The following is a 27,493-nucleotide window of genomic DNA, read 5'->3' on the forward strand; positions in this document are numbered from 1 at the left end:
GCTGGAACAGCATCTTTACCACCTGGCCACCCACTCGTTTTTCTGTCACCCCTCCTACGTGCTTTGGCAAAAAAAAATCGTCACAGAGGTTTTGTCCTATCTTTTGCGACAGACGGTATATACAAAGGGATTATACAAAGCCTACCACCCCCCCCCCCCCCCCCCCCCCCCCCCCACACACACACACACACACACACACACATTAATTAATTAACATTAATTTCCTTGTTTCTGTTATTTTCTTATTTTTTCTCTGTCTGTATATTTTGGGTATATTTTGTATTAAATGTATACCTTACCCCTATAGGTCTACAGACAAATAATGAAATGAAAGTTTTTAGTCTAATATGGGCCTATACCCTCTTCTTTTTTCTCTTTTCTTTTTCTTTTAATTTATTTGTGTTGCTTGTGTTGAAATAGTGACAGTGACATGAAACATGTGAGAAACAAATGTGAAAAGATTTGTTACAAGGAATTGTGATATGTGACATGTGATATTGACTCAATAAAGTAAAAAAAAGTAAAAAAACGGAGAGGGATTATAGAGGTGTTTTTTGGTTTTGGTTCTCCTCAGAGTAATCTAGTAAGAGAGTGGTGACACGCTTTGATCTCGCCGCAAAGCGTGTGCCTATGGGCGATAGTTCCAAACATTGCTCCTATGGCTGGAACTATTCCATTGAGATAGAATGAGCACTTCCGCATTCCATTGTTACAATGAGAGTCAACGGGAGTGTCATTACTCTCTTATTAGACTACTCTGGTTCTCCTATAGTAAACCCCCTCGATCAGCCAACTCCAACTGTATCCATTGTTTGATGTTGGCAGAATGAAGCCTTGTTTGGCAGAATGTGTGAACAAAACAAAATGAATCATACAACACACCTGGAGCTTCTGACCAATAAATCGTGATGTTTTGGCTGGTATAAGACAGGGGTTCTCAACGTTTTTGGCCGGGGACCCCCGGAAATGCTTTGGCAATGTCTCGGGACCCCCGCCCCGCCCCTTCCCGACCCCCCAATATAAATTGACTGCTACAATAACCTTAAACCATTTTGGGCGGGAACCCCTTTTGGTGTTTTAAGCATTGTTATAATTTAGCTATTGAAAAATAGCAGATCTACAAGCTCATAGCGCACCACCGAGTGGCGCGCTACGAGCTTGTAGGTCTGCTATTTTTGAAAAATCGTGAAAATAAAATTTAAAAAAAAACTTTTTTTTTTTTTTTTGAAAATAATTTGGGGACCCCCTAAAATATTTTGGCGACCCCCCGAGGGGTCGCGACCCACGGGTTGAGAACCCCTGGTATAAGAAGGAAAATCTTGGAGGCGCAAGAACTACCGCACAAGCGACTGGGTGAATGTAATGCACAATCTGTGTGAAGCCTTGGATACCTTGGATAAAGGCGCTATATTAATGCACCATTTACGATATGAGATATGTACAGTAAATCAGATTAAATGCAATAAGTCACAGTGGAACAGTTGCGAATAATGGTCTTCCACCTATTTTACGAACTCTACCACAGAAATTAGGCATTTTCTTTTGAAAGTGGTTACCGTAAATAAAAGGCTGAAAGAAATATAACTCATACGTAAGTGTGTGCAAGGTCTCTTATCGACATGGGGTCCACATAACCCTGCATGTCAGACCTGCAAGGTTAACAATCAACGCGGTGTCATTCAACATAACGCAACATAATGGAGTTGTGTACAAGGACTGTATTGATGTGGGCTCCACACTGACATAAACCTGCATGTTTGAATGCCAGGCATCAACACAATGTCATTCAACAAAGCAAATGTCATTCTGCGGCTGGCTGGCTGGCTGGTTGGCTGACTGACTGACTGACTGACTGACTTCCGGCACAAAGGCTCCACAAGGAAAGGAATCAAAGGAATCCCAAAGGCTATAAGGGCAGCGCCGCAGTGTGTTCACATGAGCGCTTCATACGCGTCAGAGGAGCTAGAGTCATCAGCAGTGGGGGGAAACAGTAAGGAGACCTATGTGCCACCTCATCAAGCCACCTCATCAAGCTGCACCAATCACCTGAGGAAGGCCGTCAATCAGCACCACTATTTAATCCACCCGTTTCGGACGTTATCACCCAATAATCAAGAAAATGTTCGTAATCAGCACCTTAGAAATACCCCCCAGTATGTGATAATCAACATACTGGGAAATCCGGAAGAGAAACTATATGGGAGCGTTTGCTTTTTGTGTCAATGACGGAGGCCGCGCACCGTGTCTGGTGACCTTGAGCCACCAGACACGGCGCAAGCCGAGCGAGTCGCCGTGCCGAGCGTTGCGAAGGCCACCAGACCCGACTCAGCGCCGTCCGAGTTAACGTCCCGATAGGCAGAGAATAGTATTAGTAGCCCCTAGTGTCCATGCGCCGACAATAGAGTTGGAAATGACACGTTCAGCAGGGGGAGTCCTTGACCAGGCTATGTCTGCACCACACCCTGCATGCGTGCAGTCCGGGGGAATACAGCCAAACACCACAATGTCTAGTATGCCACATATGCCATATTAGCCACATCCCAACGCCCTGATGACGGTTGATTTCGTATATTTAATACAGTGATAACGCACAAATCCGTTGATTTAAGCAGTGTTCACAGCTGTGCTGCGTCTCAGTCTGCCATGCTGAGCACACATTGTCCAGAGTGCTGCTGCATGTGTATTATTTAAACTCTCTGGGACTCCGAATGTTTGGAGCTCCCTGAGTGGATGTCTTCCTCTGTCTCAGCATGTTGAAGTTACATTAAATTATATACTTAAGATGGGGTTACTTTAGAATGATATAATATAATTTAATGGAGTATGGGAGCTTGCTTTTTGTGAACGCTACTCAAGAGGCCAGTGAGGCTCTCCAACGTTGAAGCACTGGGCCCTAGTGGTAAGAGGAGGGACTGCAGGCGGACCCGTGGAAGTATGATGAGGAAACGTTGAGCACGTTTGCACTTCCGCATTTTGGGCACCAAATTTTGGTGCCCAAATCGAAAAAAAGGCGGAAGTAGAAGGCTCTTCCGGGTGCTTCAAAACGCCACTGAGCAACTTCCACTGACATGAATAGCGGGGGGGGGGGGGGGGAGCTTCGCGCCAGTCTATCTGGCGCGAAGCTCCAGATAGACTACTACTACCAACCCCTAGACATAAGAGAATGTAACACCTGTCGTATCTGGTGAACCACATTTCATTGATATCGCTTAATAATGTTAAACTAGACATAGACTAAATTCACATCTACATTTGTAGGCCTGGATAATACTAGGAGGCCTCACCAACAGGACCAACAGGGTAGACATTTAGGCACCATTCATCACAGCTTGCACCTATGCTAAATAGCTATAGGCCTACTTTGATCTAGCAGCATTTAGACCAGAGGTCTCCTGTTGTTCTTCCTGTGACCACACCTATGGTGACTTAGAACATTTTGGTTTGGGTGTTAACGACTGTCTGTTTCAAATGTGTATTGGGATTTGGGCTTGTATAAAATATACTTAGATGTTCAATCTGTGTGTTAGTGTCCTGAAGGCCGTTCAGGCTGACGGATGTATGCATTGCATGGGCTCCGGCCCCATGGCTGTGACTTGTAGGCTACTCTCTCTGCAATAAATCTGGACTCCGAAACCTTCATTTGCCTGTCTGCCTCCGACTTTATTCTGAGTATTTTGGTACGTTTGTTTATGGGCTTTATTAGAGAGGAAAACCAGTCTCTCTGTTTAGGTTCAGATACTTCACACCAAAAGGCAGTTCAAGTAGACCACATGACATGCCAAAAATTATATATTAATTCAATATTTTTGGCATTTGCCACTTGAATTGATTGACATCCAAAAGGGCCTGTCAGCTCAAACCCACAGACAATGCAATAATGTATTTCCATGAGTGTTGCGTAAACATCAGTAGCATTATAAAGTTGTATACCATTTTCACCCTTCTATTATATATGTAACATCAGCGCCACTATCACAAAGCCTCCCCAGGTATTTAAAAAATATATATTTTCAGAAAAAATTGTGGGCACCCCTGGTGTACTGAATTGTGTATACCCAGAAACCTTGAATAAACAAAGCTGTGAGGGGGGGGGGGGGGGGGAATCTATGGAAGCATTGGTGCAAAGGGGTGGAGAGTCCCATTTGTGTTGACGACCACCATAATTTGTTCTGATTGTATATTGTCTGTACATTTGTGTCTGTTTTGGTTTGTAATGTTTATAGCCTGTTTTTGAGTGGTGCAACCACTCCTAGAACAGCTATGTGTGTGGCTGTGTCCCTGGGTCTTTGACCGTCTGTCCCTGTGTCCCTGGCTGTGTCCGAGCATGAAAATAGCGTTCTAGCGTTTGTTCACCAGCAAGTGTCACTGTTGCACAGCCTAACACACAGACACACACATGCCAGGGATAAGGGCTAGTACAGTACAGTACAGTACAGTACAGTAAGTAAGTACAGTACAGTACAGTACAGTACAGTACAGTACAGTACAGTACAATACATTGTACTTTTGTGTGCAGACATGTACTGACTGACTACATACTTCAGTCTTATATAGAGAACCAAAATCTGTCCGAAGGGGAAACAATGTTTATTCATGTAATCACAAAATCTGCATCCTCATGCGCTGCCAGAGAACTTGTGAACAGTGTGTGCGTGCGTGCGTGCGTGCGTGCGTGCGTGCGTGCGTGCGTGCGTGCATGCAGTGGAATAGAAGTACAATATTTGCCTCTGAGATACTACTGAAATTTTGAAGAAAAACAAATCCTCAAAATGTACAGTACTTTCCACCACTGGTCTCCATAGCCACTGTGTGTTTGAATGCAAAGGTATTTCAACACAATGTCGTTCATCAAAGCAGACGTGACTCACGCTGGGACTATAACCTCCCCGCCGGCTCCACCGCACGCCTCAAAGAAACCCCAGAGGCTCGAAGGAGGGAATCGTCACGTGCTCTTCATACGCAGCAAAGCTATAGATAGGCCTGTCAATCTATGGTTATACCCCAAAAGATGCAATAGTAACCGTTCAAGGTTGTTTATGATCCTTAGGGTCATCCAAATAACATGTAAAAAATCACACCCGTGTGAACTGAGTGGTGCAACTCCCCTCTCCCCTCTTTTTTCCCCCCTTTTTTTTGCCCTCGTTTGCGCGTGATCGACGCGCAAACGTCGATCACTCTCTGCTGATTTCTGATCGTCTGCACCTTTGTTAAATTGACGCACACATGCACACCCGTACACACACACACTGCTCTCTCTGTCGCTCTAATTAATTAGTCTCAATCTAGACGCAACTGTGTCAGGGGTTAGTTCCACGGGTTAGTTTTAACCTGCCACGCATGTCGGGAGCCAGGGGTTCGTTTTAACCTGCCACGCATGTCGGGAGCCACAGGTTCGTTTTAACCTGCCGCGCATGTCGGGAGCCACGGTGTTGTCGGGCTAATGCCTGTTTGACTGTTAGTATGTCAAACCCAGAGCCATAGAGTAAGACAGAGTTACGCAATGGGGCCAGTCCAATGGTGGCTCTTCTACATAGACTTCTATTGGTTTGTCCCTATTTGAAGGCTCCACATAGGGACAACCGGAAGTTTACGGAATGCATTGGAGTCTATGGGGCTCGTGCGAGTACATGAACCACGTGACCGGGGCTGTTTTCTGCCCCCTCAATATCGCAACTCTTCTATTAGATGGCTCTGGTCTAACCAACGTATGCACCCCCCCGAAGGACTGCACACACATGCACTCCTTTGACATAAGCCTGTTATAGTGCCACCAGGAGGCTGATTTACGTAAAAACAAAACAGAAAACTACAGATATATATCTGTATATCTCTATCTTATTTTGAATTGCAGGTACTTTTCTCCCCCCACTGATGTAGATAAAGCATCAGCTTGTCTGTTCCTTCCGGTCCTGTCTTATATTATATACCTATTTCTGTATCAGCCATGGTGACTCATACTGGGTCTTCGAGACGTGGCGTGTGCAAACATACAGTATATCTCCTAATAAACTTCAGAACGTGTCATGTGCCACTGCGTTGGCGGCGGCGTGTTCTCAGAGCCCGTGTTTCCATGCAGATAGGACATGTGTGTCAACGGAATGACAAGTCCCCGCCTCAGTGGTTTTCAAACAGTGGTCCCTAAAGGTTAGCCTAGCTAATAAGCCAGCCCAAATGAGCCTTTGGCAAAACAAATTGCCTGCCGGCGGATTACGGTCTGGAGAGGCTCAATTGTACGCCCATTTCCTACACCAGAGAACTGGTGTGGCCAATCGGGACACGGTATGCAATATGGGCGGGCTTTGGTACAGTGACGTTCAATGCTTGAGACCCCCGACTGACAGTAGCTCTGACCAATTGCGTCAAAGAGAAAATGTTTGAACGCGCCCCCCGGGAAACAAGATCCATACACAGCATCTCCAGACTCAAATACCACACGACAGTGTGATTTGAGTCTGGCTTATTAGCCAGGCTACCTAAAGGTGGCCTTACACTAGCCGATTTTTTTCAATCTGAAATCTGATAGCACCACACTACAGGATAATCGGAGCGGGGCAGAGCAAATATCAAACATTCTTGATGTTGATCGGGCCGATCGCGCTTTGAGCGGTCGGGCACCCCCCGAGCGTCAAAAATGCCCGATTATCGGCTAGTGTAAGGCCACCTTAAGGGGGTTCCAGGTGGTCCCCATGCAGCTAAATGATGAGTTGGAAACCAAATGAATTCTTGTAGAATAGATCCTTAACTCTTGAGAGCGTAAAATGAAACCGAATGGACCCGTGTGCTGGTCCATCTGGTTTCATTTTAAGCTCTCAAGAGTTAACATCTGCATTTACTAAGTTAATTTACAAGAAGTCTACACATTTTAGAGAATGTAAAATAATTATAATTTTGATCAACGTTTGTTATCTCTCCTATAGAGCGTCGCAGTCCCGCCCCCTACCATGGACCAGGAAATGATTCTCCGTTCATTTTCCTCATAGACATTTCAGAAAGTATTTATTTAAAGACGTTTACGCCACGGACAAAGCCAACTCTTGTCGTGACAAATCATGACAACAAACACATTTTTTGGGGGCCGAAAAAATAATTAGAAAGAAGAAGCAAACTTTTTTTGTTGTTTTTCTTCTTTGTAATTATTTGTTTTGGTCCAAAATATTGTTTGTGTTGTCATGAGTTGTCACGACTCGAGTTGGCTTTGTCCGCGGCGTAACCGTCTTTAAATAAATACTTTCTGAAATGTCTATGGGAAAAATGCATTGGGATTAATTTCCTGGTCCATGGTAGGGGGCGGGACTGCGACGCTCTATAGGGTACCACATTAATACAGCATGGAATTGTGGACAAAATCTTATCCAACGACAACAACATATTCTTTAGTTTTGGGTATCAAATGGTGGTTCCGTGGCGTACATGCCAAACAACAAATAATGGGCCTTTAATTGACATGAAGAGGGTTGAAAACCACTGGACTAGAGCGATCAGCATCACAACTAATTCTGGAACTATAGATTGATGGATTGATTTTCTTTATTGAAGTGTCATGCTTCCGAGATATAGCCCGTCTCCTATTGGCTTACAGGGACACTGTTCCATGTCTCATTGGACAAACTATAGATTATTTTCCTATCAATTAATCATATAATTGATTAATACATCAACGTCCACATACAGAGGAGAGGAGGAGACTTAAAGCTGTGTCTCTCAATAATGTCATGGCTGCCTATGGACTGTCCAAAGCCCAAACCATGACGTCAACAAACAGAGATGTTCATCACACGTCCCTCCACCCCTCTACTCCTCCTCCGCTCCAGCTGGCTTACCAGTAATCACGGCGTTTATTCTAACCAGTCTCACCCAAACGCGATGAAATAGCACGGAATTGCAATTCCGTGCATACACGCCTAGAAAACCCCAAAATCTGTACATACAGTTGGAGGCCATCGATATTGTCCTTTTCTTTTTTGCTGAGGTTTGCGTGATCTGCGCAAAAGGACAGTTAACCCATTTTGGGCGAGAACCCCTTTTGGTGTTTTAAACTATGTTATAATTTAGCTATTGAAAAATAGCAGATCTACAAGCTCATAGCGCGCCACCGAGCGGCGCACTATGAGCTTGTAGGTCTGCTATTTTTGAAAAATCGTGAAAATATTTATTTCAGAAAACTGGAGGATTTAGAAGGATTTTTTAAAATTTTGAGGTCAGGCCTAAATGGGTCAAATGATAAGGGACAATATCGGTGGCACCCAACTGTACTGAAACCCTATAGATAATGACAGAGGGGCGCCGTTTCTACCCAACTTGAGCCACGGGAGACACCACCACGAGCTGCCATGTCGAGCGTTGCAAAGTTCGGGAGAGCCGACTCAGTAGGGGTGTGCTGAAATATCGATATGGCGATATATATCGATACGTCCTCATAATGAAGCGATGAACAACATGTTTAGAAAAGGAGGAAATTATAGCTAAAATAAAGCAAATCCCACTCTCAGATTCCACAGCAACCAGAAGTACTGAATTACTATTTTGTCCAAACTGCATACAATACAAATTGTAGAATGCATTTCCCCAGCAGTGGACAAGTCCACTGACACCAGTGATAATGGTCAGTTGGTGGTGTTTTTGAGGTATTATGATGAGGGTATGAGGCAAAGGTGGAGTTTATTGAGTATTAATTTCAGTTCCACGTATTTTGTAGCTGCAGATATCGTGATATATCGTTGATGAAATTGCATACAATATATCGATATATCGGAAATATCGCAATATATCGAATATCGTGATATTATCGTTATCGAGGGCCTAATATCGCGATATATATCGTATCGTGAGGTACCCATATCGTCCCACCCCTACTACTCAGCCCCGTCCCAGTTGTAACGTGATATGGACAAAATAGTAAATGATGTCAAACCCAAACTCACCCAGCCACGGTGAAATAGCACTTCCGTACTAGTGAAAGCCACGCCTCCGTTGCGGTCAAAACAGTAGTCGTGTAATATGTACGGATTTTGGGGTTTTCACCGTATTTCTGTGAGATGTGGTTGGTTTATTCCACCACTTCAATAAGCCTATCTCACAGAATTTCCCCGCCCCCCTTAATACGCCCCCTTTTGGGGTTAGTGGTGATAGCGTGACGTCACTCCATAGACGCTACATGTTAACAGAGGTAATTTAAGAAGTCTACAACTTTTGTTTTCTCAAGGTAAGGTTTGTTCTATCTGTTCGAGCTGATTTACCATCTTGTTTGCTTCATAATAATATTGGTCTGTCACATTTTTACATTAGAAAATGTACTTAGATTCTCCAGAGAAAAAAACGTGTAAATGCTCATGTTAAATGACACCACTATTTACCGGAAGTGGGCGTGGAAAGCGGGCTGTGAGATAGGCCTATTCAACGGCTCCTGTTTCACCACCACGCTCAGCCAGGCCAGTTTGGTCCAATAACACTATCCCATTGCAGAGCGGACTGCAGCCGACCTCCAGCGGGCCCCCCCCGGGACAAACACCATCCCCCTCGGCCGTCCCAGCTGTGGCAGTGACACTGAGGGCCCTATTATGCATGTCTTAAGTACCAGGTCTTATTACTTAACTTAAGACCTGGAGGCGTGATCAATGCCATTTGGCTATTCTGAGTGGCCAAACAGCATTGACCACGCCTCCAGGTCTTAAGTTAAGTCATAAGACCTGGTACTTAAGACACGCATAATAGGGCCCTGAGTGACAGTGACAGACAGCCGGCGGTGGCTCAGGGGTATAGAGGTGGCCGGATGGTAACCACAAGGTTGCCAGTTCGAACCCGCGGGCTCCCCCAGGGTTGGTGTCGAAGTGTCCTTGAGCAAGACAACTGAACCCCCGAATTGCACCTGATGTGCTGGTCGGTGCCTTGCATGGTTTCCGCTGCCATCGGTGTATGAATGGGTCAATGTAATGCACAATCTATGTATAGCGCCTTGGATAAAGGCGCTATATAAATGCACCATTTACACTAGTGTCCTTCCTACATCTAGAGCTGCACGAGAGTGCACCACTGGCAGCGGCTCAGGGCCAGAGCGGCCCCCCTCCCAAGGCAATGAGCCCCTATAGGCTGAGCCGGGGTTGATTGGTACCTCGCATGGTTTCCTCGCATGGTCTCCTCTGCCGGCGGAGTATAGTTCAATGGCCGAATGTAACGCACGTCGTGAAGCGCCTCCTTGGATGAAGGCCGCTTTATAAATGCACCATTTATCATTTTTTATCCCACGAGGATACATATCAATGTGCCCCTAAAAGGCATGGTTTTAGTTATCTTTTCCCCTCGCTCCATGCAGTGACAGTTCCCCCTGTCATTATTAACCTGCCATGCGCTTTCCCCCAACCGGCTCGACCCCGAGGGGTCACACGGGTCCCGGCGTTTGACGTCACTGACGCTCGTCAGGTATACCGAGGCCCTCTCTCTCCACTTGTTTATGTTCCTCTGTCTCCATGTGCCTGCTCCCCCCCCCCCCCCCCCTCCACCACCCCTCCTGTCTTCACACACAGACATCTACGAAATGTTGTTGTGTTCCCCGTTCGTTCCCTAAGGCTTCACTGTCATCAGCCGCCCGCATGCAGCCCCCGGCCCCCGCCCCGTTATCCTTGCTTTGCTCTCTCCCCCCACCACCCCCGGCCAGGCCCCTGCAAGCTGGTCCTTTGGGCATTTCAAGCACCTTCATAACAATTTCCCTCGGTCACTACAAAGAAGTGGTTCTGAGAAGGGGGGGGGGGGGGGGGGGGGGGTGGAAGGACGGACCACCATATTGATATGTATTTGACCGCGCGTGGACGTGAAACGATGTTGTGCCGTGGACACCTATATATCGGATAAGCTTCTTTTTCTAAATGCGGCAGATCTACAAGCTCACAACGTGCTTATATATACCGCCCACTTTGAGAAGCACTTCCTTCTCTGCAGAGGGGAAGAGGGGATACGAAGAGGGGATACGGAGACAAGAGGGCCGGGGGGGGGGGGGGGGGGGGGGGGGGGGGCTCTTGTCTTCGTATCCCCTCTCTTCCTCCCCCATTGGATCCACTTCTCACCCTTTCCTCGCCCTCCCCGCTTTCCGCTTCAATCCCCTCGCTCGTACTTCATCTCTCCTCTCCTCTCCTCGCCATTCTCTCATTATCTCGCCATATTCTCCCCCCCTTTCCTTCGTCTCGGTGCTCTTCGCCCATCTCTCATCCCCCCCTGCCCCCTCCCCTCCCCCCCCCCCCCCCCCCCCCCCCCCACACACCCCTTCTTCCTCTACTCCAGAGGTTTTCAACCCTTGTGGATTCGGCATTTGAGCCACGGAGCACCATTTCAGATTTCGCCTCTCAGATCCAAGACTTAGAATATTTTGTCGTTGGATATACGATTTTGTCCACAGTCCCATATGCTATATTGATGTGGCAGCATTAGGGGAGAAAACAGGCAAACATTGATCAAAGTAACAATTCTTCTGCATTCTCTAATCGTGTAGACTTCTTGTCAATTAAGTGACGCAGATGTTTAAAGGACCACTTCACCACTTTTCAACATCTCTTCATATAATTGGTCCTCACTAATGTTCATGATAAAACACCACCATTTTTTCCTACTCAGTCTGTGTCTCATAGAGGGCTTTGGGCAGTTCGGACACCCGTCCACCAGTGACATCATCATTAGGCAGATTTTTTTTTAAACAAGATTTGTTTTAAAATATATTTTTATTTTTATTATTGTGAGAACGATGGCTTCAACTTTTGCATTGCAACTTTTCAGGAAAAGAAAGCCTGCCGTTTCTATTAGCTTGGATTCACCATCGATGATGTCACTGGTGGACGGGTTTCTGAACTGCCCACAGCCTTTCTAAGAGACACAGACGGAGTAGGAAAAAATGGTGGTATTTTATCATGAACATTAGTTAGGACCAATTATAGGAAGAGAAGTTGAAAAGTGGTGAAGTGGTCCTTTAACAATAATTGAACTCTTGAGAGCGTAACATGGTTTCATTTTACGCTCTCAAGAGTTACAGATCTATATAATAAGGGTCCATTTGGTTACCAACTCTCCGTCATTTCGCTGCACGGGGACCACCTGGAACCACCCTCAAGGACCACTGGTGGTCCCCGGACCACCGGTTGAGAACCACAACATGCTCTACTGTCATCACCCTGCTCCTCTTCATCGCCTCACCACCATCCCTCCATGCCTTCATTCATTGCATTCCATTCAGCTTTCACCTCGTCTATTAATTTTCTTATACAATTACATAAACGATGTATCATGGCCTACAGAAGGATGTGTGGTATTTAGCCTGCATGCCAACGAATGCTCCTGTTAGTACGTTATCGTTTGTTATGCAGGAATGAATGCCTTGGGGGGGGGAAAGCATGTGTCCATGTGATTTATGTTGATTCATGTTTATCCCAATTAGGCCTACAAATGCCTTCTAAATCCTGACACTTTTCTGAAAATGTTTCTATGTTAGTCGTTCTCAAACATTTTCATGTCAAAGACCCCTCAAAAATCTGAAAATATGTTGTTCCAGGGACCCCGCAGAAGCACATATTTGAGTTAAAAACGTTCGCTCTGAAAGAATATACAGTATATTCAAAGATTTGAGCCAAATTGTCACGATTTTTCAAAAATAGCAGACCTACAAGCTCGTAGCGCGGCACTCGGTGCCGTGCTATGAGCTTGTAGATCTGCTATTTTTCAATAGCTAAAGTGTATAACATAATGTTAAAACACCAAAAGGGGTTCCCGCTCAGAATGGTTTATTTATTGAGGAGCCGTGAATGAGTGTTGCACCACCTTATCCTTCCCTCTGGGACTGTCACTGCAGCTATATAGAGCTGTAAGTCAGTTTGATATGTTTCTGTGTGCCTTTCTGCCGCAAATAAAAGCGTGTTAATCCATTTTGGGCGGGAACCCCTTTTGGTGTTTTAATCATTATGTTATACTTTTAGCTATTGAAAAATAGCAGATCTACAAGCTCGTAGCGCGGCACTCGGTGCCGCGCTACGAGCTTGTAGATCTTGCTATTTTTGAAAAATCGTGAAAATGTGGCGCAAATCTTTGAATATATATTCTTTCAGGGCCAACGTTTTTGACTCAAATATTTGCTTCTTATATTTTGAAATTGGGGTCCGGGGCCAATTACATATACAATATAATTCTAGAGACATCGGTTTTTCAGAAAACTGTCATGATTTAGCAGGCATTTGTAGAATTGTCCTCAGGTCTAAATGGGTTAAACTGCCAAGCATGCGTGGTGGATGGTGGTGGTGTATGCCCATCTGTCATAATTACAATATTTAGTTTGGGCCCGGACCAGGCATGGTGACAGACAGACAGATGAACTCTAATCATATCTAACCCACGTCGGTGTCTATTAATACCTCGCTCTCCTCCTCCAATATGGCTAAACTCCTCCTCTGTCGCCTCGCATATACAGTAGCCAATTACAGTATCTTGACATTTTCCACCGAGCGAGAAACTTAATTCCTCCTGGGTCCGTGTGTCAGTATAGTGATGCGTGTTCTGTTTCACCTTGTTGGAGATGATGACCGAATCGATTGTTCGTCTTCTTGAATTTAGCACTATTGAGTCTAGTGTCGCTTCCAGTCAAAATGGATATAGCCTATAGATATATAGCATCGCAGACCCGCCCCCAGGGCCCAGGAAATTATTTTCTGTTCATTTTCCTCATAGACATTTCAAAAAGTATTTATTTAAAGACCTTTTAAGAATCGTACAAAGCCAACTCTTGTCGTGATAAATCATGACAACAAACACATTTTTTCGGGACGAACAAATAATTAGAAAGAAGAAGAAAACAGCAGGTTACAACACTTGTTTTGTTGTTTTTCTTCTTTGTAATTATTTGTTTGGTCCAAAATATTGTCATTTGTCACAACGCGAGTTGGGTTTGTACGACGCTTATAAGGTCTTTAAATAAATACGTTTTGAAATGTCTATGGGAAAAATGCATTGGGAATTATTTCCTGGGCCTGGCGTCGTCATGAAAGGGGACTGCGACTGCGACTGCGACTTACTACAGAGTAAAATCCTCAATGTGTTGATTGATCCATTTGCAACTGTAGGCCTACTTTTATGCCATGGACTGGATTAGAACCGGCCAGCCTATATGGGCTATAGAGGGTATGCGCATGACATCATCATCATACCCGGAAGTTATGCGGGAATGCCTACCTTAGAGTATATATTAATTAATAGAGACGGCACCCGGAGGAAACCCTGAGGTGAAATGGACATAGTGGCCGAATTTGGTATTGCAGCGCTGGGCCAATTCTGGTCCGTTGACTATCATTGCGCACCTTCATGATGACACGTGAACGCTGTTTCATACGTGAACGTGTGCAATGATAGTCAACGGCCAGCGCGTTCACGATTTGGCCCAATTCATCCCAGAATGCACTCTGTTCCTACCCGGAAAGGAGGAGTGCAATCGCCTCATGCGCTTTTGAGCAACTTAATGCAAGTGGATGGGAGGATAACTTGGGTGCCGTCTCTATTAATATATACTCTAAGATGCCTACTGAGTGTCAAAAAAGTACTTTCTGGCCGTGACAGCCACATCCAAACAGAAAAGTCTGATAGCATTAAACAACGTTAAATGACGTTAAACTCACTTTTCCACTATCTTTGACACTCGATTTTGCCATTCACTTTATGCATGCGCATATATCCTCTATAGAGCGTCGCAGTCCCGCCTCCTACCATGGACCAGGAAATGAAACCCAATGCATTTTTCCCATAGACATTTCTTAAAGTATTTATTTAAAGACGGTTATGCCGCGGACAAAGCCAACTCGAGTCGTGACAACTCATGACAACACAAACAATATTTTGGACCAAACAAATAATTACAAAGAAGAAAAACAACAAAAAAAGTGTTGTAACCTGCCATTTTTTTCTTCTTTCTAATTATTTGTTTGGTCCAAAATATTGTTTGTGTTGTCATGAGTTGTCACGACTCGAGTTGGCTTTGTCCGCGGCGTAACCGTCTTTAAATAAATACTTTAAGAAATGTCTATGGGGAAAATGCATTGGGTTTAATTTCCTGGTCCAGGGTAGGAGGCGGGACTGCGACGCTCTATAGGGCATAACAGTGGGCATGGTTTTTTAGCCAGTTTAGGTGGTTCGGGCATCTGGTTATAGGATGCCTCTCGAGCGTCTCCCTATAGGGAGGTCCTCGGTGCACGTCCCACTGGGAGGAGACCTCGGGGCAGACCAAGGTGCAGATGGAGGAAACGCATCGACTCACTGGCCTTGGAACGCCTCGGGATCCCCCCAGGAGGAAGTCACTAATAGGGACTTTAAGCAACGACTGTTTTCAGGACGGCTCAGCTAGGCGGAAGTACGGCGGCTATGACGCCGTCGCCGTAGCTGTCAAAATCGTTAAGCAAACAGCCGTCGGCGACGGCGACATTGGTTCCCATGGTGGCGCGTCTATGCAGCGTGTGTCAAACATAAATTGTGTCAAACATTTTTTTTAAACACCCCGTCGCACGTCAGCTAACTTGCCGATATTGCTTAATTCTTACATGCACTGGACATGATCAGCAGTGGAAAGAGGAAGGTGCTGGAGCAATTCTGTGTTATTCTAAAACCGTTTTAATAAACATGGTTAATATGACATATGGTATTAGTGTTATTTCTTCATTCAGAGCATGCCAACACATTACATAGCATAAGAGAGGTGATGGAGCAATCGGTGTAATTTTAATAAACATGGTTATGACATGGCGTTGTAGACACTACGTGTAAGTGTATGTTCTGCAGTATAGAAAGGGCTGCGATCTATCGAGCACTTATCAGTGCTCATTTCCGGTTTGCCGGAGCGGACTGCCGTAGCCGCCGTTGCTTAAAGTCCCTATCGTTGCTCTGGAGAGGAATGTCTGGAGCTCTGGTGGAGCTGTTGCCCCCGTAACCCGACTACGGATAAGCGGTTGAAGATGGATGGATGGATGGTTTTCTGGTTCCACAGAAAAATTGGCCATTCGTTTTTCCCAGAGATTTACAAAAACATTATGTCAATTATTTTAACCCTATAGAATACAGCCATCCAGGAGTCATGACCATAAAACCGTTAAAATATAATAATAATAATAATAATAATAATAATAATAATAATAATAATAATAATAATAATAATAATAATAATAATAATTAAAAAAATAGGAATATTGATGATATACTACATTTAATAAAATACCCTTTGTTTATATCGGTTTGATTTTTATTTATTTTTTCACAGATTCAAAGGTGTAATAGTCATGATTCACCCCAGGATCATTCCTGGATGGCTTGATTCTAAGTCTTGAAATAATTAATATAAATGTTTTTCTTTGTCTTTAGTTTTTTGTATAGGCTACATTTTATATGGGGAAAAGAATGAATGTCTGATTTTTCAGTGGAACCATGCCCTATGCCTATAGGTCTATACCGCTGCGAGGGGCAACGCCCGCTGCAGGCTGGCTGCCGAGGGGTTGGTTTGTCACGGACTGTAAAACAAGCTGGATCGACGTGGAGTAAGACGAAAGTGCTGCTGCTGTCACACACAGTCTGTGACATGCACTGATCAATGATCTTAATGCGTTCAATAGCCACATGTAGCCTAGTGCCGCATGTTACACTGAAGTTGCTGATGAAGGCTATGATTAATTGAAAACGGTGGACCCTCTTGTAAACAAGTGTAATGCTTTATGGTGTCGTCCACTGCACAGTTGACAGTTTTTGTATTTAGTATTGTGCTTGAATGTAGCCTATACTATTCTGCAAACTGTTACTAAATACTTCAATCAATCAATCAATCAATCAATAAATCAATCAAGCAAGTAATCAATCAATCTAAACCCTATTCGGAGACGAGGGATGGAGAGATCGGAGAGGATCGTTTTTTCATATAGTTTTTAAAACAGTTAATAACAGAATCACTCAGCATTCGACGGGTCACCAATAAGGTGAAATTTCGGATAAGAGCAAATGAAACTGCTTCCACAGTCTAACCCCAAGAAACAATATGGCTAATAATATGAGTATTATTATTAATAATAATAATAATAATAACAATAACAATATGCGGCGATAATACTAATAGTTTACATTAGAATAATAGCCTACAAATAATAATCTATAGGTTTATTGATTGATTGAAATATGTATTAACAGTTTGCAGAATTACAGTACATTTCAAGCACAACTCAATACATAACAATTCAGATTCAGAAAATAGTTTCCAACGTACCGCAGTGTTAAAAATTGTTTAGTTTTGTTTTAAGAAAAGAAAGAAGACTAAGATTAAGAAAATAATCCACTCACCTCACACGGCAGCCGCAGCTGCGTCCAAAGTGAAAATATGCTTTTCAAATTAAAGTAACTGTGATGATCGATCCTCAGTTGTTGTTCTGCTAATATTATTCCCCGTTTTACTTTGAGTCTTCTTTGGTCCCAGCATCATGTCTTGTTTATGTATTCTCTCTATCATTCAGTCAGTCAGCGTGTTCAATATCTCTGATGTATCCTCCTCCTCAGTGTGATCAATATGTCTCTGTCAGTCAGAGCCGGCGCGCAGCTCTGTCGACTGCAGCAAAAAAAAAACCCAACCTGCTGTAAAGCGGCTGTATAATACTACAGCGCGATAGCTCTGTCCAAGGCACGGGGGTGCGTGCGCGCGTGCGTGCGTGCGTGTGCGCGCGTGCGGCGCCGGCGTGCGTGCGTGCGTGTGCGGTATGGATAGGTGTGAACTTCACTACATTCGCTACATTTTGCTGACTTCACACTGTGAAGTCAGCAAAATGTAGCACAGACGGATTATTCTTTAGGCTACTGTGAGCAAACAACCCGGCTATAAAAATGCCACAATATTAAAAGCTATATATTTCTATATGTCCCCTGCAGCCTAGGTGCTTATATACCACACGCACACACACACATACACACGCACACGCACGCACGCACGCACGCACGCACAAACACACGTATTCTATACCAACCCTTCTATACACCATGTCCCCTCAGCTTTCGCTAGTGTATAGGCTATAATGTGTTCCAGCCATGCAGGCAGGGAGGGACCCCCCCAGGGGGTCCTTGAGGGGGTTCCATTCCAGTGCAGGGTCCCGAGGTAAATGAGGAACAGTTTTAATTATGCAGCCTATACTGTAGTTACAGTATAGCCATATAGTCCAGCCTGGATATAGTCCTGGACTGTTTCAGATAGGTTTCACTTTCTCCACATATCAGCTTGTTATCGGTATACACCCCACCTACAGCAGGGGTGGGCAACTTTGACGATGGAGAGGGCCACTATATTTATATATACTATATAGGAGAGGACCTGGTGAGGTGTAGGAGGTGCCCGGTCAGGAGTCAACCACCCACAGGCATAGTCCCTCCATGCGGATGGCCCGCCCGGTATAGAGCGTCGCAGTCCCGCCCCCCTACCATGGACCAGGAAATGAATCCCAATGCATTTTTCCCATAGACATTTCAAAAAGTATTTATTTAAAGACGGTTACACCGTGGACAAAGTCAACTCGAGTGGTGACAACTCATGACAACACAAACAATATTTTGGACCAAACAAATAATTACAAAAAAGTGTTGTAACCTGCCGGTTTTTTCTTCTTTCTAATTATTTTTTCGGGCCCAAAAATTGTGTTTGTTGTCGTGATTTGTCACAACTCGAGTTGGCTTTGTCCGCGGCGTAAACGTCTTTAAATAAATACTTTCTGAAATGTCTATGAGGAAAATGAACGGAGAATCATTTCCTGGGCCCTGGTAGGGGGGCGGGACTGCGACGCTCTATACCGGCAGAGTAGTTCTGGAGCAGCGGGTTGTGTGTCCCTGCATGGTTTTTCCCTAATGGGACTGATCGAGGGTAGGGTAGCTACTGGGACGTAAGCCGGGACTTGATCACCCCGGCTGGGTCACCTGAGTGAGGGGTATGATGTTGGAAGACCCGAAACCCCGATGACCTTGGGATACATCACTGAGGATACGTCCCCAGTTGCATCCTAGCCATGTTTTTTTAGTTCCACACTCACTCCAGAGGGCCACTTTGCATATTAATGTCGTAGCAAAAATAGCGATCTACACGTCGCAGTGCGACATGTTTTGAGCTTGTAGATCAGATATTTTATTATTTTTGCTATAGCCTACTATTTGAATTGAAATCCTGAATCATTTTTTTGCTTTTGAATTGGATTCCAGAAAAAAGAAATAATAATAACTTCAAATGCCTTTCAAATGCCTTTAATTATAGTTCACTTTATGAACTAAGTACAAATACATTGGACACCAAAAAAAGACAATAACTGTAGTCATTAAGCTACAAATTTAGACTAGAAGTAATTAAAGCGGGTCATGTTTGCAATGTTTGGAATTGTACCAGCTGAAATCAGCCCCCGGGGCCGCCAGTATGACCTATACAGTATTGTTGTGCACTAATTCTCATCTAATTAACCCATTCTGTACGGGAACCGCTTTTGGTGTTTATAGCATTATGTTATACTTTAGCTATTGAAAAATAGCAGACCTACAAGCTCGTAGCGCGGCACTCGGTGCCGCGCTATGAGCTTGTAGATCTGCTATTTTTTGAAAAAAACGTCAAAATGTGGCGCAAATCTTTGAATGTATATTCTTTCAGAGCGAACGTTTTGAACTCATATATCTTTTGCTTCTGGGGGGGGGGGTCCCTGGAACGACATATTTTCACATGGGGGTCGGTGGCCAAATACAGATAATTGTGGGCGTCCTTGACATGAAATATTGAGAACCTGCACTGACATAGAAACATGGGTTTTTCAGAAAACGGTCAGGATTTAGATTTTGTAGAATCGGTCTCGGTGGAAATGGGTTAAACTCTTCTGTTGCTAGAATGTTTTCAAACCGAGGTCTGTGGAACTCTTTGTTCCCCCCAATGGGTTCTCAGGTTGCATAATAGCCTCATATGAGTCATCGTCACATCTTAGAGCAGTATGGGTTTCAAACCAGTGGTCCGGCGACCACCGGTGGTCCTTGAGGGTGGTTCCAGGTGGTCCCCATATGCAGCTAAATGATGGAGAGTTGGTAACCAAATGGACCCTTATTATATAGATCTGTAACTCTTGAGAGCGTGAAATGAAACCAAATGGACCCATAAGGGTCCATTTGGTTTAATTTTACGCTCTCAAGAGTTAAAATTATTATAAACATCTGCATTACTTAAAGGTATATTCAGTGATTTGACTTAATTCAAATATCACTTGTTTTTTCTTTTTTTCTGGATAATCCTCCCTACTATAGAGTGTGCTGACCATATAAGGAGTTCCTCCCTGTCCCCAGTGAGCCCCTGGCGTCAAAAAACCCTAGTTTCAGTTTTGGTGGCGGGTGGCAAAGCCTTCATCCAATCAGGATGAGAGGGGCCTTCCTCCAATCATGATCGAGTGGGGGCGGGCCTTGGTGCACATGCTGTTGGCCTGTTGCACTTCCCCCCACTGTAGAGCGTGCATGTGCACATTTTGTTACCGGGGCGGACTGGGTGGTTTTCCAAATCACCCAAATCACTGAATGCTCCTTTAATTTACAAGAAGTCTACACAATTAGAGAATGTAGGACAAAAAATATGTTTTTCATCTCATCCAATGACAACAAAATATTCAAAGTTTTGAGAGGCAGAATCTCATCCAATGGTACAAAAGCAGAAAAGATTACGGGCCTTGATGTGAAAAGGGTTGAGGAAGCGCATTAAAATTCTAAATTAAAATGCTTCTTAGAGGAAGCACTTAAATTACAGCGGCCTTGTGGTAATTAATTAATCAAGCGTCTGTCTGGCCTTTTAGAAGAGCTACAATTAAAAGAAGCAGGACCAACACTTACACAAAACACAACATTTTATTTAGACTCTGTACAGCATCAATACTTAACCACTTGGAAGGATTTAATACTTTATTTACATCTATCGGAAAATATGACCACGATACCTTCATGGGAGCTGACCAGTACAACCACAGTCTGATACTGTTGTACTGGGAGCTGACCAGTACAACCACAGTCTGATACTGTTGTACTGGGAGCTGACCAGTACAACCACAGTCTGATACTGTTGTTGGTCACTGGGAGCTGACCAGTACAACCACAGTCTGATACTGTTGTACTGGGAGCTGACCAATACAACCACAGTCTGATACTGTTGTACTGGGAGATGACCAGTACAACCACAGTCTGATACTGTTGTACTGGGAGATGACCAGTACAACCACAGTCTGATACTGTTGTACTGGGAGCTGACCAGTACAACCACAGTCTGATACTTTTGTACTGGGAGATGACCAGTACAACCACAGTCTGATACTGTTGTTCTTGGAGCTGACCAGTACAACCACAGTCTGATACTGTTGTACTGGGAGCTGACCAGTACAACCACAGTCTGATACTGTTGTACTGGGAGCTGACCAGTACAACCACAGTCTGATACTGTTGTTGGTCACTGGGAGCTGACCAGTACAACCACAGTCTGATACTGTTGTACTGGGAGCTGACCAGTACAATCACAGTCTGATACTGTTGTAGGCCTACTGGGAGCTGACCAGTACAACCACAGTCTGATACTGTTGTACTGGGAGCTGACCAGTACAACCACAGTCTGATACTGTTGTACTGGGAGCTGACCAGTACAACCGCAGTCTGATACTGTTGTAGGCCTACTGGGAGCTGACCAGTACAACCACAGTCTGATACTGTTGTACTGGGAGCTGACCAGTACAACCACAGTCTGATACTGTTGTAGGCCTACTGGGAGCTGACCAGTACAACCACAGTCTGATACTGTTGTTGGTCAATGGGAGCTGACCAGTACAACCACAGTCTGATACTGTTGTTGGTCAATGGGAGCTGACCAGTACAACCACAGTCTGATACTGTTGTACTGGGAGCTGACCAGTACAACCACAGTCTGATACTGTTGTTGGTCAATGGGAGCTGACCAGTACAACCACAGTCTGATACTGTTGTACTGGGAGCTGACCAGTACGACCACAGTCTGATACTGTTGTACTGGGAGCTGACCAGTACAACCACAGTCTGATACTGTTGTACTGGGAGCTGACCAGTACAACCACAGTCTGATACTGTTGGTCACTGGGAGCTGACCAGTACAACCACAGTCTGATACTGTTGTTGGTCACTGGGAGCTGACCAGTACAACCACAGTCTGATACTGTTGTACTGGGAGCTGACCAGTACAACCACAGTCTGATACTGTTGTACTGGGAGCTGACTAGTACAACCACAGTCTGATACTGTTGTACTGGGAGCTGACCAGTACAACCACAGTCTGATACTGTTGTACTGGGAGCTGACCAGTACAACCACAGTCTGATACTGTTGTAGGCCTACTGGGAGCTGACCAGTACAACCACAGTCTGATACTGTTGTTGGTCACTGGGAGCTGACCAGTACAACCACAGTCTGATACTGTTGTACTGGGAGCTGACCAGTACAACCACAGTCTGATACTGTTGTACTGGGAGCTGACCAGTACAACCACAGTCTGATACTGTTGGTCACTGGGAGCTGACCAGTACAACCACAGTCTGATACTGTTGTTGGTCACTGGGAGCTGACCAGTACAACCACAGTCTGATACTGTTGTACTGGGAGCTGACCAGTACAACCACAGTCTGATACTGTTGTACTGGGAGCTGACTAGTACAACCACAGTCTGATACTGTTGTACTGGGAGCTGACCAGTACAACCACAGTCTGATACTGTTGTACTGGGAGCTGACCAGTACAACCACAGTCTGATACTGTTGTAGGCCTACTGGGAGCTGACCAGTACAACCACAGTCTGATACTGTTGTTGGTCACTGGGAGCTGACCAGTACAACCACAGTCTGATACTGTTGTACTGGGAGCTGACCAGTACAACCACAGTCTGATACTGTTGGTCACTGGGAGCTGACCAGTACAACCACAGTCTGATACTGTTGGTCACTGGGAGCTGACCAGTACAACCACAGTCTGATACTGTTGTACTGGGAGCTGACCAGTACAACCACAGTCTGATACTGTTGTACTGGGAGCTGACCAGTACAATCACAGTCTGATACTGTTGTATAGGCCTACTGGGAGCTGACCAGTACAACCACAGTCTGATACTGTTGTACTGGGAGCTGACCAGTACAACCACAGTCTGATACTGTTGTAGGCCTACTGGGAGCTGACCAGTACAACCACAGTCTGATACTGTTGTACTGGGAGCTGACGAGTAAAACTACAGTCAGATACTGTTGGTCACTGGGAGCTGACCAGTACAACAACAGTGTAAAGGAGTTGGTCACTGGGAGCTGACCAGTACAACCACATTGTAAAGGAGTTGGTCACTGGGAGCTGACCAGTACCACCACAGTGTAAAGGAGTTGGTCACTGGGAGCTGACCAGTACAACAACAGTGTAAAGGAGTTGGTCATTATAGGAACCAATGTTAAGGCATAGCAGTGCGGTGGCCATTTTCTGGTTCCATCGTTCCAGAGACCATTCTTTTTACCCACAGAGATTTCCAAAAATATTTAATTTATCAATTATTCTAAGGCTAGGATCAAGCAATCAATCCATGGTCCTGGTAAATCATAACCATAAAACATTTGATTCTGTGAAAATAATAATATTATTTAATGATATGATTTATTTTTTAATCTACAAGCTTGTAGCGCGCCACCGAGTGGCGCGCTACGAGCTTGTAGGTCTGCTATTTTTGAAAAATCGAAGAACCACTGACATAGAAACATTGCTTTTTCAGAAAACTGTCAGGAGACATTTTTAGAATCTGATCTCAGGTCGAAATGGGTTAATCTTCCACTGCTATGTCCTATAATTATAGCACCTCAACAGCGGTTCTAGGAGCGGAGAGAATGAATGAAAGACACTCTTCCTTGTTTCACATTGGAAAAACCAGCCGACATTATTATAACCATAACAATCTATGGTCTATATCAGGGGTTCCCAACGTTTTTGGCCGGGGACCCCCGGAAATGCTTTGGCAATGTCTCGGGACCCCCGCCCCGCCCCCTCCCGACCCCCAATATGAATTGACTGCTACAATAACCTTAAACCATTTTGGGCGGGAACCCCTTTTGGTGTTTTAAGCATTGTTATAATTTAGCTATTTAAAAATAGCAGATCTACAAGCTCATAGCGCGCCACCGAGTGGCGCGCTACGAGCTTGTAGGTCTGCTATTTTTGAAAAATCGTGAAAATAAAATTTAAAAAAATCTTTTTTTTTTTTTTTTATAATTTGGGGACCCCCTAAAATAATTTGGCGACCCCCCGAGGGGTCGCGACCCACGGGTTGAGAACCCCTGGTCTATATCAGTGGTTCCCAAACTTTTTCATGTCAAGGACCCCCAAATTGACACTATTTATCCCGCGGACCCCCATTTGAAAAGACATGCCAGGGACCCCCATAAGAGAATACTTTTACGGCTCTAGCAGTGATTTTCAACCCGTTTAATTTCAAGGACCCCCAGTTGGACATTTCTATCTCTTGGACCCCCAATTTATATTGTACAATCAATGCTAATTTAACTCTGAGAGTGTACAAATGGAACCAAATGGACCCATTAGGGTCCATTTGGTTCCATTTGACCAATCTGGGAACTAAATCGTTACCAAGAAATGTCTTCACCAATGTGTTTCTAAAGGTGTCTAATAACATGTACTAAAAGTTTGAAATTCAACTCCCGTGGGAAATCTGAGAGCGTACAAATGGAACCAAATGGACCCATTAGGGTCCATTTGGTTCCATTTGTACGCTCTCAGAGTTAAATTAGCATTGATTTTACAATATAAATTGGGGGTCTCTGAGTTGCAGACCCATAAGGGTCCATTTGGTTCCAAATGATCATTTAGCTGGGTCCCCCCTGGAACTCCCTCAAGTACCCCTGGGGGTCCCCGGACCCCACTTTTAGTAAGGGCATTTTATCAGGTATTTGACCAATCTGGGAACTAAATCGTTACCAAGAAATGTCTTCACCAATGTGTTTCTAAAGGTGTCTAATAACACGTACTAAAAGTTTGAAATTCAACTCCCGTGGGAAAATTGAGTTATTAGCATAATATGTGACCATACCCATAACATCCTATATAAGGCAAAAAAGTCCAAATTTCATCATTCTTTAAGTAGCATGTGACATATGAAACTAGGGGGTTTTCATGATTCTGAATCCATTCCAAGCATTAGTTTTGCACAAAAAACACTCCTTGGGCTAAATTAGGCCATATCCACTTGACCAAATGTGCTGACCTCATCACGTTTGTGACGTTTTCCTCCCAAGGAGTGTTTTTTGTGCAAAACTAATGCTTGGAATGGATTCAGAATCATGAAAACCCTATAGTTTCATATGTCACATGCTAATATATAATATATTATGCTAATAACTCAATTTCCCACGGGAGTTGAATTTCAAACTTTTAGTACATGTTATTAGACACCTTTAGAAACACATTGGTGAAGACATTTCTTGGTAACGATTTAGTTCCCAGATTTTCATAGATTTCTCTTACTATATATACCATCAGTATTTATCAGGAGGATTTATTGTCTTTGCTTCTCATCTGGACGAAAAGGTTTGAGCTGAAATGCAGCCAAAGAAAAGCTCCCGCACACTGTCAGACACTTGCCAAAATGTTGCTCTTTATTAGGTCAACGTTTTGGTCGATTAGACCTTCTTTAGGACAGACAATGATGAAGGTCTAATCGCCCGAAACGCCAACCTAATAAAGAGCAACATTTTTGGCAAGTGTCTGACAGTGTGGGTGACCTTTTCCTTTCAAAGATATACCCTTTTTAATGTATGCTCTGTTGCCCTATACGCACCTGTCACTATAGCTATTCTGAGGTGTGCCTCGGCCTTTTGCTAAAAACAAATCACACCCGTGTGAACCGAGTGGTGCAACTCCCCTCTATTGGTTCTCTGTATCGTTCCAATTTGTATCGTTCCAATTTCTTCTCTGTATCGTTCCAATTTCTTCTCTGTATTGTTCCAATTTCACTTCCTATTAGTTCTCTGTATCGTTCCAATTTGTATCGTTCCAATTTCTTCTCTGTATCGTTCCAATTTCTTCTCTGTATCGTTCCAATTTCTTCTCTGTATCGTTCCAATTTCTTCTCTGTATTGTTCCAATTTCACTTCCTATTAGTTCTCTGCATCGTTCCAATTTGTATCGTTCCAATTTCTTCTCTGTATCGTTCCATTTTGTATCGTTCCAATTTATTCTCTGTCTCGTTCCAATTTCAGTTCCTATTGGTTCTAACACGATCTCTCTCGTTCTCTGTTTCTGGCACAACAGCGCCACTTTTGGTGCTCATTGGTACTGGTCACATAATCACACACAAACAAACACACGGACATTGCTGTTCCTTGGACCAGGGGTTCTCAACCCGTGGGTCGCGACCCCTCGGGGGGTCGCCAAATTATTCTAGGGGGTCCCCAAATTATTTTCAAAAAAAAAAAAAAGATTTATTTTTAAATTTTATTTTCACTTTTTTTCAAAAATAGCAGACCTACAAGCTCGTAGGACCACTGCCTTGGACCACTCAAAAAGCTGAAATGCAGCCACCAGGAGTTCATGTACAGGACATTGCGGTAGCCCCAGTTATGTAACTTTAAATAAATAACTGAACGACTAGTGTGAATAAATCAGAACAGGAACAGACGGAGCTGTCGGTGACTGATGCATTTTGTCCAACTTCACATCCATTATTTACAACAAACACTTGGAAAAGCTGGAGTGGTCTAGGAACATTAATGGGGCGTGGCACGGTCTCCTGTGGGAGGTTTGCACATCGCTCAGTGTGAACAGGAACTGTGATGATGGAGTGTTCCAGCAGAGGTGCTAGAGGTGCATGATGAGAGTTGCTGACCCTGAAGTGAAATAATAAAAAGGATATAAAAAAAAGAGAGTACTTTTTTTTTTTTTTTTTTTTTCATAACTGTGTGGAAAAAAGTAAATTTACTAAATGTTAAAGGTATATTCAGTGATTTGACTTAATTCAAATATCACTTATTTTTCCTTTTTTTCTGGATAATCCTCCCTACTATAGAGTGTGCTGACCATATAAGGAGTTCCTCCCTGTCCCCAGTGAGCCCCTGGGGTCAAAAAACCCTAGTTTCGGTTTGGGCTTTGGGTGGCAAAGCCTTCATCCAATCAGGATGAGAGGGGCCTTCCTCCAATCATGATCGAGTGGGGAGGGCATTGGTGCACGTGCTGTTGGTCTGTTGTACTTCCCCCACTGTAGAGCTTGTGCATGTGCACATCTTGTTACCGGGTGGACCGTTTTTTTTCCCAAATCACTGAATGCTCCTTTAATGTTTTTGTATATTTTTATTTTGTGGATTTCCCATGTTCTTTTGATGCTCGCTTTGATTGTGGTACATGTGTTAAACTTTTATTTTTTGTGAAATGACAAAGGAACATGGATACTGTTCATTCAAGTGCTGTGGAT

At 44.1% G+C, this 27,493-nt stretch overlaps 1 pseudogene across 1 annotated transcript in view; it reads right to left on the reverse strand.

Annotated features, from left to right (window-relative positions):
* LOC306924413 (gonadotropin-releasing hormone II receptor-like) overlaps positions 1-11,140 on the reverse strand; it is a 14,028-nt pseudogene extending 2,888 nt beyond the window's left edge. The window contains exons 1-2 of the transcript in view: positions 11,058-11,140; positions 10,907-10,926 (exon numbers count right to left, since the gene is read on the reverse strand). The product of the transcript in view is annotated as a gonadotropin-releasing hormone II receptor-like (transcript). The remainder of the gene's footprint in view (positions 1-10,906; positions 10,927-11,057) is intronic.
* Positions 11,141-27,493: the final 16,353 nt, after the last annotated feature.

Source organism: Electrona antarctica (genome assembly GCF_951216825.1).
Source record: "Electrona antarctica genome assembly, chromosome: 6".
In the NCBI taxonomy this organism is placed as follows: Eukaryota; Metazoa; Chordata; class Actinopteri; order Myctophiformes; family Myctophidae; genus Electrona; species Electrona antarctica.